This window comes from Lactuca saligna, chromosome 2 (assembly GCF_052625555.1).
Source record: "Lactuca saligna cultivar CGN05327 chromosome 2, ASM5262555v1, whole genome shotgun sequence".
Taxonomy (NCBI): Eukaryota; Viridiplantae; Streptophyta; class Magnoliopsida; order Asterales; family Asteraceae; genus Lactuca; species Lactuca saligna.
In genome coordinates this window covers 104881154-104893436 of record NC_136418.1, presented here as the reverse complement: position 1 = coordinate 104893436, position 12283 = coordinate 104881154, and the positions used below count along the sequence as shown (strand labels likewise).

At 37.8% G+C, this 12283-nt stretch overlaps 1 pseudogene; it reads right to left on the bottom strand.

The window, feature by feature from the left end:
- Positions 1–1202: 1202 nt before the first annotated feature.
- Positions 1203–2702, bottom strand: LOC145028986 (UDP-glycosyltransferase 75C1 pseudogene; annotated as a pseudogene).
- Between the last annotated feature and the right edge of the window lie 9581 nt (positions 2703–12283).

Sequence of the window (12283 nt, the reverse complement as noted above, 5' to 3'; positions counted from 1 at the left end):
CTGAAAATTAAAATGAACAAACAAACAATGTAATATATCGATTTTCAACAAACAAATTATGTAAATTTTAACATTTTAATAATCTATAAAAATCAACTTAAAAATAACAATTAAACAATTATTTAATAAATAAACAGGTAATATAAAATCAAAAGAACAATAAAATTTAATTTACTTTTAACGAAGATAACTAGACAATTTAATGAGGCTATTTTGAGTTTTTGTCACTTGTAGAGGGAATCTTCGGCGAAGAAGAACGTTCACATTTACAAAGCGAAACCCTCGTGCCGATAATAACTAGCTTTTAATTGATGTGGTTTTTTGAATATGGCACAAAAAAATTATAATTTAATGAAGCGGTTTATAAAAAAACACACCAAAAAGTGAAGCTGATAATCGTAATTTAATGAAGCTGATAATCGTAATTTTAATTGATGCGGTTTTTGGAATATGGCACCAAAAAATCGTACTTTAATGAAGTGGTTTATAAAAAAACGCAGCAAAAAATCATAATTTAATAGTGCGTTTATAGCGAATAGCATCAAAAAAATCGTTTTTAATACTTCTTTTGGTGAACCGCATTAATAAATCTATTGGAAGAATTTTTTATTGATCTTTTAAGGCGGATTCCGTGTTTTTCAATGTTGCATGAATTTGATGATGCGGTTTCCACGTACAACCGTCTCAAAAAAAAAATATTCACACTAAAAAACTCTTTGTACTAGTGAACTCACTCTTTAGTGTGGTGGTGACATGGCAAGGTGGCACCATATCCATAGTGCCCCTTCTATATGGCGGGACTCTTGATGTATCTAGGCAATCCCGGTTAACAACACCTCTCTCTTCCTCTCCCACCCTCATCTTGGTTCGTGTCTCAATGACACATGTAGTGGCTACCATATGCCCTTCCCTATTAGTATCCTTTTTGTAGTATATAAAAGTATAATGTGGAATAACCCGTAATTGACCACCATATGCCCTTCCCTATTAGTACTATCCTTTTTGTAGTATATAAAAGTATAATGTGGGCTAATCCGTAAATTTCTTCAATACATTTAGCATAAGTGATGAATTTGATTTGTTTGTGCGTAAAAACCTATTGCATTGAAGATTGGAAAAAAAAAAGCAAATAAAGGAAACGAATATTGGAGTCGATCGGTATATGTCGCGAAGAAGAGCTTAGCATGAGCGAAATTGGAACAAACGAACAACCACCTAAAATACATGTCTGAACATAGATAGATACAAAAAAGTTTAGTTGAATTAAAAGGTTTGATAATCATTTATTAAATTATAAATATTTATTAGTTCTATGAAATGCTTTCCAAAAATAGTTTTAGATTTATCTTTGAAGAACCACCATCTTTGGCTGATTCCATGGCAACCTTTTTCCATTTCTCAACACACTTCTTTATTTCTTCCGCCGTATCGCCGCCTCCCATCACCACTTCCAAACACCTCTTAATCTCTTCTCTACTCACCACCATTTTCTCATCCACCACCGCTCTAACGCCATTCCCCCACACCTCCTCCACCATCTTTGCATTCGTTGTCTGATCGGCAAACTGTGGACAGGCCACAACTGCCACTCCGGCCACCATACTCTCCAATGTCGAATTCCACCCACAATGCGTCACAAAACACCCAACAGCACCGTGTCTCAGAACCTCTGTTTGTGAACACCACCCCACTACCAACCCATCGTCTCCTATTTTCTTCTTCAATTCCTTTATCTCTTCGTCTTCCTCTTCACCATCGTCACGTAAAACCAACAAAAATGGCCGGCATGATTCCATTAATCCACGTAGTAACTCTTCCTTTTGAGCTCTGCTTAGCACCGCCGTGCTCCCATATGAAACGTATATCACCGAGTTTTCTGGTTTTGAATCTAACCATTGAAAATACGAACCCTGATCACCGGTGAAAGAAGACGAAACCAGTGGGCCAACAACAACGGCGTTGACGATAGTTTGTAGGGAATCAGGCTCTAAACCATTCATAGTGTTCACAAGTACGCGTGGATTTGGATCATCCTCAAGAAATTTCAGGTGTTCTTGACAAACAGAAACCATATCGGAAAAATACGGACTACTGGGCAACACAAACGTCGGAAAATCACACCATTTTAACAAAGGCACTCCTGGTAATTGTAGAGATATCGAGGTTTCAATATCTTTGTTGACAACGACAATACCATCACGACGGTTGCAGAAATGGTTATAAATCGAAAAACAAGTCGCGGATTGGATGAGGAGGATAGCAGACGGCACGTTGACCTCACGCGCAACCATCGCCACCCAAGGTAGGAAGAGGGTGTAGACTAGCACGGTTACCTGGTTGCCGCTTTCGGAAAAAGTTCGAATAAGACCTGCAAGACTCTCCGAGCCCATTCGCCTTAGGTCATGGATGTAGCCGGGGACCTTGGCTGCGTTGATATCGTCGTCATGGCCGTCGGAGAAGGAAGCAATAGAAAAACCGTCGAGGGAAGGTAGAGATTTAAGCTTGTGGAAGCCGCTGACGTTGGTGGCAACGGTTACTTGTGCACCGGCGAGTCTGAAGTTCCTGGCGAGCTCAATAGTTGGGTTGAGATGGCCGTAGTCGTGTCGTGAAACGAGAAGGATATGTCGTCCGATCATGGTGATTCCGTTTACAGTATAGAAGTCGACGTTGATGCACACTTAATTGATTAGTATTTGCTTAGTATGGTGATTACATAATTTACATCTATATTTTAAAAAAACTATTGTTCTCACTTGGTGTCGTTTTATTATAAATTATTCAAGTAAAATACTTTATCATCTAAAGATACATTATTTATTTAAGGAATCATTTGAATGCGATAACCCCTTGCTTCCAAGATCAAGAGGTAGAATATTAATTGAACCTGTTGAAAAAGGATCCAAAAGCTTAACAAAGAAATAATTAAAAAAAAGAGCATACATCAACCTGTTATAATATTCTTTTTTAGGGCTATTTTTTTATTAACGAAAAAAAGAAAAAGTCAGTAAAAATCTAACGTTATAGACAAAATAGGGCTAAATGCCAAAAGTAACATCCAACAAATGTTAAATCTACTATTGATCGACATCACCAAACAATAATAGAAATAGTCGATTAAACTGTCAACCACCCAACTGATTCCTTCTTAGGTTTCGTTGTTCAAGAGAATGTCGTTTTGAAATGTAAGCAGGGGCGATCCAAGAATTTTCCAAAGACGGGGCAATTTTTTTTTTAAAACTTTTTTATGGGGGGTAAATTTTTTTGATGGTCAAAATATATAATCTTGAAGGGTTAAAATATATTTTTTTGTAAAGAAAACCTATTTTTTAATGATTTTTTTTTTGTTGTGGGGGGCAACTGCCCCCACTCTAGGACCGCTCATGCATATATGCCACTCGATAATCATAATTATCGATTCCATTTCTACACATTCGGACTTCGATAATGTAACTAAATCAATCCAATGTATCATCTCACCAATGTTGCTAAGATCCACAAAGGAAAGATTACACCATCTTGTCAAAAATATCCACAAATCCTTTACAACTTGACACGAGATGAACTAATGATTTGAGTCTTCCATTTCTGCATTACAAATGCCGAAACCAACCGAAGGGATGTCAATGCTTTTTTCATCGATATTGATACGACTAGGCAATCGATTGAACATAAGTCTTCAATAGAAAACATTGATTTTTTGAGGAACAAATTTAATCCATGTAGTCTCCCTATTGCCACCCAGAAGCCATTTTACACATTTTACAGTAACGTGTTTCCGAATTTCAACAAAAAATTCAACATTACCACGAAGGTTCCATTCCCAAATGTCATGTTACGTACTCGTGAGTTGTTTTCCACGGATCATATGTTCTAATTGTTGTACATGAGCAAGTAACGTGCCACCAAGAATCGGTGTACTCCAAGCCCATTTGAACCATGAACCATTCCATCTTCGTTTAAAGGTCCAATTCTGAACAATTTCTAGTATAAACAATTTGGAAAACTTGACCTTTAACAAGTTATCTCCAATTTAAATGTTTTGCCAAAAAGCTCTTCTTTCATCATTTTTAAAATTTATTTAAACGGAAATTAAATTAATAATGTTTTAGTCATAAAGATTATTGATTGTACTTATAATTTTGTACCAAATACACCTCTTCAAAACCGTAGTTTCTATGTCCATACCAAAAGCTCTATGCCGACCATAACAAATCTTCACCCCGTTGGTCCAAATATTTTTATTACAATTATGGAAGTTCCACTTCTATTTGTAAATAAGAACCTAAATAAAGGCCTCCAAAGAACCGACATTCAGACCTCATTTTTTTTCCTATTAGCCGAAGCACTAGGGATGAGCATATAGATCGGGGAACCTGCTGGAACCGGTACCGGAATCGGAACCGGCACCGGAACCGGATACCGATGGAAACGGTCGGGCCGGAACCGGGACGTTATTTTTGTGGATTTTTGAAACCGGAAACCGGTAGGAACCCGCAAAAACCGGTAGAACCGGCAAAAACCAGAACCGTATGATGCTATTTTTCGAGGACCGGTTCCAAAATTTGAAGACACGACAAGAACCGGTAAGAACCGAGAACCGGTATAACCGGAACCGGTAGAACCACCGGACCGGTTCGGTTCTTGATTTCGGCCGAAGCCGGTTCCCGGTTCCGGTCCGGTTCGGGCCGGTTCCGACCGGTTCGGTCCTGTTGCTCATCCCTACAAAGCACCATTCCATCTTATCCAGTGAATATTTCGATCCTCCTCCACTTTTCCCCATTGATTTGCAATCTTTTTTTTTTTTTTTTTGGCTTTTGTTGACCACGTAGAGAAAAATATCTCCTCCTATTCTATCTAAACCAGTCTTACTGCAACCAAGAAAGTATTACGGGTTTATTAAAGAGTTTTATTCAAGGATAGTCTAATTATATACTCAAATTAAAGTACAAAATTAGCAATGTAAACAGTTTTAGATTTGAATAAACTAAAATCATTTCTTATCAATGATCATTTTGCAAAGCTTAGAAAGATTAAAACAATCAATGAAAGATCTATGATCCTAATTAAATTTGTATAATATTAATGAATAAAAATAAGTCATTTTTAAGTTGTCTTCATCACCAAAAAATTGCTTAGGTTGATTATAGGAGAGAGATGAATAATTTATATATATATATATATATATATATATATATATATATATATATATATATATATATATATATATTAGAAATAGTTATATAATTAATTATAATTAATTTGAAATCAATTTTGGATTGATTAGAATTAGTTAAAAACTAAGGATTATAGTTGTAAGTGTTTAAAAGTTGAGCAAATGAAAAGTTCAATAACCTTCCTCTGTTGGACTTTTTGGAGGCTTTTTTTGGAGCTTTTGGAAACCTTAATATAGATAATCAAGGAACTAAATAACTGTCTTATTTGAAATAATATTATTTTATTTTTAATTAGGGTTTGTAGGTGTTTCCTAATCAGGTATAAATATGGTCTTATTGATAGATGTAATTTTATGCATCTTTTAGTGTAGTTTTTATTAGCATTTAACATCATAATTTCTACATTTACATGTCATTAGTTTACATAATTTTCAGGTCATGTTTTATATTAGAATTCGCGTACTACTAACATTTTTATGTCACTTTCAGATAATTCAAGTGGAGTAGTATTTTAAGAGCAGCTTTGGATGCATTTGATGGTACATTTGAGTTAAATGGAGCTTGGAACTTATAAAGGATTCTGAGGAATTCTTATAGGCTATTTTGGTCAAGAAACATTCGACCGAATTCATTTTGCAGAGATAAATTGCTACATTCTAAAGCCTAAAGGATGTTATTGATAACTTTGAACCCATGTCAGTACTTTGATCATAACTCATGATTCGTAACTTCGATTGACGAGATTCAAAATGTTTCGAAAACTAGAAAAATTTTCTGACGAAATGTATGTTTACTTAAACTGATGAATCTTGACTGAAACATGTTAAAAAGCCAAAAATGCGATCTCATATTTGATTTCTACAATTACATTTGTTGGTCGAAGTTTTGAAAGGTTAAAAAAGTCACCTGGAAGAAAAAAAAATCAATTTTTGCAACAATATATTCACTTCTGAAATCGCGTTTTTGTGATGCATCTCCCGAAACTTCATAAATAGCATCGTACATCATTTACTGACAAATATGGAAAAATCCCCATATCTACGATCACGTTTTTTAAAAACTTATTTCAGGAGCTTCTGTCTTGCGTATAAATATGACCCTCCTAATAAGATTTGAAGGGGAGACGGTTCTAGACGACGAAATACCCTTTTAAAGCGATTTTTGATAAATTTCAGTGATTTTTGAAGATCAGAAGACTGTGAATCATTTCATACACTAGTTTAGAAATTATTCAGTTAATGTGTTTTTTTATTAGTTTAGATTCGTTTTTAGCTATGTCTGGCTAAATCCTAGTTTTCTCTTTTGAATTAGACTAGTACTTTTCATGTGATCAATTATTAGATTTGATTTTCTTTATGTGCTTCTATCTAGTATTTTTAGTTTTGAACTTAATGAGTGTTTGATTTCTAATTCTTTTTAGTCTGATCACTTAGCTAGGGTTTTATCATTTTAGTTAATGAGTTAATAGAATTCATATTTGTTCTTGTCAACTGGTAATAAGTAACAAGTATTAATTCATTATTCGCAATTCCAACTAGAGAAAAGCCAATTCTCTCTGACGGATCTTCGGGTTTTCATCCCGGATTGTGAGTCTACTTTCCTAAATGTGTTTCAATACTTGTTATATGCTTTATAACATCATTTACACGTCTAAAATGCAAGATCCGGGAGTTTACCGCCCAAGAACGTTCTTGGGGAGTAAACTCCAAAATGAAGCCTAAAGGCTACCTAGTCCCATTTTCTTGTTAAGCAACTAGTTAAGGACTTAGTGTATGATCATTAGAGGCTAGAAATCATTCAAGAAACACATGTAATAGGAGTTTACGGCCAAGGACATTTCTTGGGCCGTAAACCCCTTTTTAAGGGCTATAAGTGCCCTAAACCACCCCTTAAGCCTAAGGACAATTGCCCTATAATGCTTGCAGCTATTTTGGACTTCAAAACACTTCAAAATCATAGATTTATAGGAGTTTACGGCCAAGAATATCTCTTGGGCCGTAAACCCCTTTTCTAAGGGTAAAATGCACCCTAAACACCCCTAAGGCTTTAAGACAATTACCCTTGAACACATAGGACTTGAATGGGGAGTAAAAGACATCAAAACCATCCCTTAAAGGGAGTTTATGGCCAAGGAACATATCTTGGGCCGTAAACTCCAAGTAATGACACAAAAGTGTGCCTAATGTCCCCTTTAGCCTTAGATAAAAACATAGAAGCTATCCTACAGGTGCAAGGACCTCAAATGAATTAAAACCAACACCCCATAGGAGTTTACGGCCGTAAACTCTAGGGGATATGGTCCTTTGGCCATAAACTCCCCAAAGGAGCATTCCAAGGCCTTAAACTACTTCAAGGATTATTCCAACAAGGCTAGACTTATTCTAGGATCAAGATAACACTTCAAAACACCCAAAACAACCATGTGAGGAGTTCGCGGTAGTAAACTCATGGGTTCACGGCCGTAAACTCCAAAGGGTGGGGTTTGTTGGGTGGTGAACTTATATACAAGGTCATTGGTGCATTAAACCCCTTTTGCCTTGTCCCGTATCAACTTAGATGCAACCATTAGGACCCATAACACTTATATAAAGTGTATACATGTTCCTAAGTGTCTTAACTTACTTTGTTAAGTTATTATTTGGCTAATTAGTTATATATATGCTCATTATATGATAACTAGGCTTGAACGTGTGAACAAGTCTCCGTTTGCCACCTAGCACGGTACCCGATACATCAATTCAATCTACTCACCACAAGTGAGTTCATACCCCTTTAATCAACCTTTTAAATACTTTTAAATGTTTTAAATACTTTATGGGGGGGGATACAAGTTAAATACTTATAGTTATTGCATCAATCACATGTGATTGCATTAATCACATGTGATTAATAACTAGAAAACCAATGATTTTATCACTGTTCAAACTGTTTTACTTCAAAATGTTTTACAAACTCTTTTACTTATCAAATGCTTTTATTAAACTTTGTTTTTACTTCTTATAAATTGCATGTCGATATATGTATAGATATATAAGTAATGTTTAAAGGGCTTAGGAAGGCCATCCGCCCTATTTCCTTTTCGCGCACTGAGATGTGGTCTGATGGGATTTCGGGTGACCATCCAAAGGTCGTTTCAATATTAGTTATATATCATATATACACGTATAGACATAAAAGTACTTCCATATTCATATTTATCAGTACATCAATAGCTAGTTACCATCGGAGTAATACATTACATATACAACTATACTAGAAAAAATACGTATACAACTATACTAGAAACGACACATATACAACTATACTAGAAACAATACATATACAGTCAGACTAGAAACAATACATATACAACTATACTAGAAACAATACATATACAACTATGCTAGAAACAGTACATATACAACTATACTAGAACGAGAAACCTTACATATACATGAACACGTTAATTATTGTGATTTAAATCGGAGCATGACTTAAATGTCATGGCTCGAGTTGTAGCCAGAATTCTCTTGGAGGGAGAGCGTGAGTTTGCGTATAGATCTATACTGGATTGACAATCCTACACGTTGCTACTAGCTACAGCCGGACCTGCAGGTCTGCGGGTGCCAAACGTCATTCCGTTATTACGACCATTCATTATGTCGTTGTTACTAGTCGATAGTATGGTGCAATTTATCACATAACGCCTTAATATAAATCTGGTTTAAGGTAGTTAGTACAGCAGTAGTTCTTATAATACAAGACTACAGTTCTACAATGATTTACCCATTACATATTTTAGTGATAGCCTCACTTAAACGTTAATGTACAAACTATATTTTGTTAAATGATAGTTACACTTGGGAAATCACACACTTTTACATCAAACGAGCATACAAAACAGTTAAGCCTTGGTAGAAGGCTACTTTAATAGAAAATATAGGTTTTTCTGAGAGATTCAAACTTTTACAAACAATTGCAAACCTTTACATACATTTTACAAACTTACACTTGATACATGTTCAAACATTTTTGGATGACAAATACCGACACTAAAATACTTATGAACTCACCAGCTTAATGCTGATAAACTCTTTCAAAATAACTTGTATTCTCAGGTCATTAGTAGACAGGTACCGAGGCCAGCTTTTGAGAAGATGGAGCGCATCCAAGACTCATCTTATTATTTTGATATACATTATTTTTGGTGTCTATACTGTACAGAACACGATTGTATTAAAATTATATATTTAATGCAATGGATGATGTTGTTTGCTTATTTACATTTACTGTGTTGTGATACATTACATGACGTCCTCCGCCCCAGAACGTTTCCGCTGTTCTTGGTTTTGGGGTGTGACAGATTGGTATCAGAGTATTGTTTATAGTGAATCAAGTATATCAACCCATAAAAGATATACTAAACTATAAACCTAGTTGGGATCAAAAACATTCTGACCAAGAGTCTATACTTAAAATACTAAAATATTTAATTAAGTATACTAGTCTACATTCATACTAAAACCAGTGTCACAACGACAAGAACAAAAGTATTACGATTGTTAAATATCACAGGTAAGCGCGGGGATATATGGTCAGTCCTGGGAATGGCATAGCCTGATCAACTATGCTGGTCCGAGGAGTGATTAGCATATGCCCTAGAATGGTTGTGATGTGTTAACAAGTCTAAAAACTTACCAACAATACCACAAGAAGATCAGTAGAACCTAAACTTAAAATACTATAGGTGTATTTTGTACTACGAACTACATATATACTATATCTTTATACCTCTCTTCTCGCGTAGATTTAAATGGTTGGATTCCATCACGACGACCCGTACTTTCCAAATGAAGGCAACGCAGGATGGCTCGAAGCAGAGTCTGACGATGAACACCAAATCCCGTTAGATGATCATCAAGCTGAAGGCTTCTCGGATGGATCAGACTCTGAGCCCGAAGTCAACAACCTACCTCCAGTAGGTCAAGCCCCGAACAACAACCCTCGACCAACTTTTCTAGGTCCTACTCCCTTGTGGGTAGACAACTTGAATCGCTGGAGTGACAAACAGGGTCAACCCTTACCATACTTTGGGGATCGAACCTTTTACAACGTCAGCGATGGTGGCTCTGCTGATCGAGTTCTACCTGTCATTATCCGCAGAATAGCTCGTAATGTCGAGCAAGGTCGGGTAGCCATCGACCGGGTCGTGGAGATTGATGCCAACTCTGGTGTCAACACAGTCTGCATTCGCCGTCTCGAAGAAGACATGGAACGGACCCGGAGAACCAATGAAACCCTACAGCAACGTCTGGTTGCCTCTCAAGCTGACGTCATGGAACTGCGAGCTCGTCAAAGGGCTCATGAACGACACCTTCAACAGGTGGTACGACAAATGAGAGACCTCAGGGTTCTCCCGAGGAATACTCATCGCCGTTAGATGATGTCTAGTACATCATTATCTTTTGGGTTAAGGATTAGCCTTTAACATCCGTGCTCTAAGTAGCACTTATCTGTAAAATATTCCTAACTTTCAGTACTCTAATTAGGAATCTAAGAACTGTCAAACTGTCCGTATGGTATGATGTAAGACCTACTGTTAGGTCAATTTTCATTGAACTCGTTACATCAGTCATACCAGTATTATTGACAACTACCTACTCTGTGGGAAGAATCTTTACATTTGGGTTTTCCTACACATCTTTCTGGTTATGATTTCAAACACTCATTCAATTGTTGGGATATGGTTAGTTAGTCCATGTGTCATTCGCACATTACTTACAAATTGATTCTTACCACTTTTCTCATCTTTATAAACTTATAGCTGAAAGATGCCTCCTCGCAAATCTCCCCGGAATAACCCTACACCTACACCACCTCCACCACCTCCGGTCATCGATACAGCAGCCCTAAATGCTATCGTAGCTGCAGCAGTGGCAACTTCCATGGCACAGTATCACTCTACTGATGCCAGCAGAGGTGGAACCCCGGTTAACTCCATTCCGGTTGAAACTCATGTGCGCTCGAGAGAGTGCTCTTACAAGGATTTCACCAACTACAAGCCGAAGTCCTTTCACGGGACCGGCGGAGTCATTGCCCTCTCACAATGGTTCGAGAAGACTGAATCAGTCTTCGAAATTTGTTCTTGTCCTGCTGCGAGCAAAGTCAAATATACCGCACGCACCTTCGAAGGGAAGGCACTGACGTGGTGGAACGGCCACGTTAAATCTCTAAATCTTGTCGTGGCCAACGACATAGGCTGGGATACGATGAAAGACCTCATGATTGAGGAATACTGCCCGAGGGGTGAGATCCAGAAACTAGAGCAGGAGCTTTGGAGCCTGACCATGAAGGGCACCAACATCATTGCTTACACTGCCCGATTTAGCGAACTGGTGGCCCTCTGCCCTAATATGGTTCCCGCTGAAGGGAAAAAGATCGAAAGGTGCATATGGGGGCTAGTGCCTCCGTATCAGGGGAATGTCCTATCATCAAACCCCGCTACCTTCGATAGTGCCAAGCGACTGGCACAACGATTCATTGACCATGGTGTCAAAACCCCTGCAACCACAACAACCCTAGCCATCTCAGAACCCTCCAAACCCACTAACACCAAGCGGAAGTTCTGGGAGGACAAGAAGAGGCAGCGAGCTGCCAAGAAGCAGCAAATTGTGGCAGTACATGCCGTTGTAACCCTTACTGCTACTACTGCTCCGATGAAGCAGTATGCTGGAAGTTTGCCGAAGTGCAACAAATGCAACTTCCACCACAACGGTCCCTGCCGTGAAATGCAGTGCTCTAATTGCAACAGGAAAGGACACACCGTCTATTTTTGCAAGTTCCCGGCACAATCGATCACACAAGTCCCTGGCTCTGGCGCGAGCCCAACTTGCTATGGATGTGGCGAAACGGGCCACTATAAGAGGGACTGCCCCAAAGCGAGAAATGATGGAGGAGCAGGGAGGGTACTAGCTATAGGCCACGGGGAAGCAGTTGCTGACCCGACAATGGTGACTGGTACGTTCCTCCTCAATAACTCCTATGCATGCATTCTGTTCGATAGTGGAGCGGAGTGAAGCTTCGTGAACCACAAATTTGCTCGCATGCTTAAACAACAACCACACGCACTT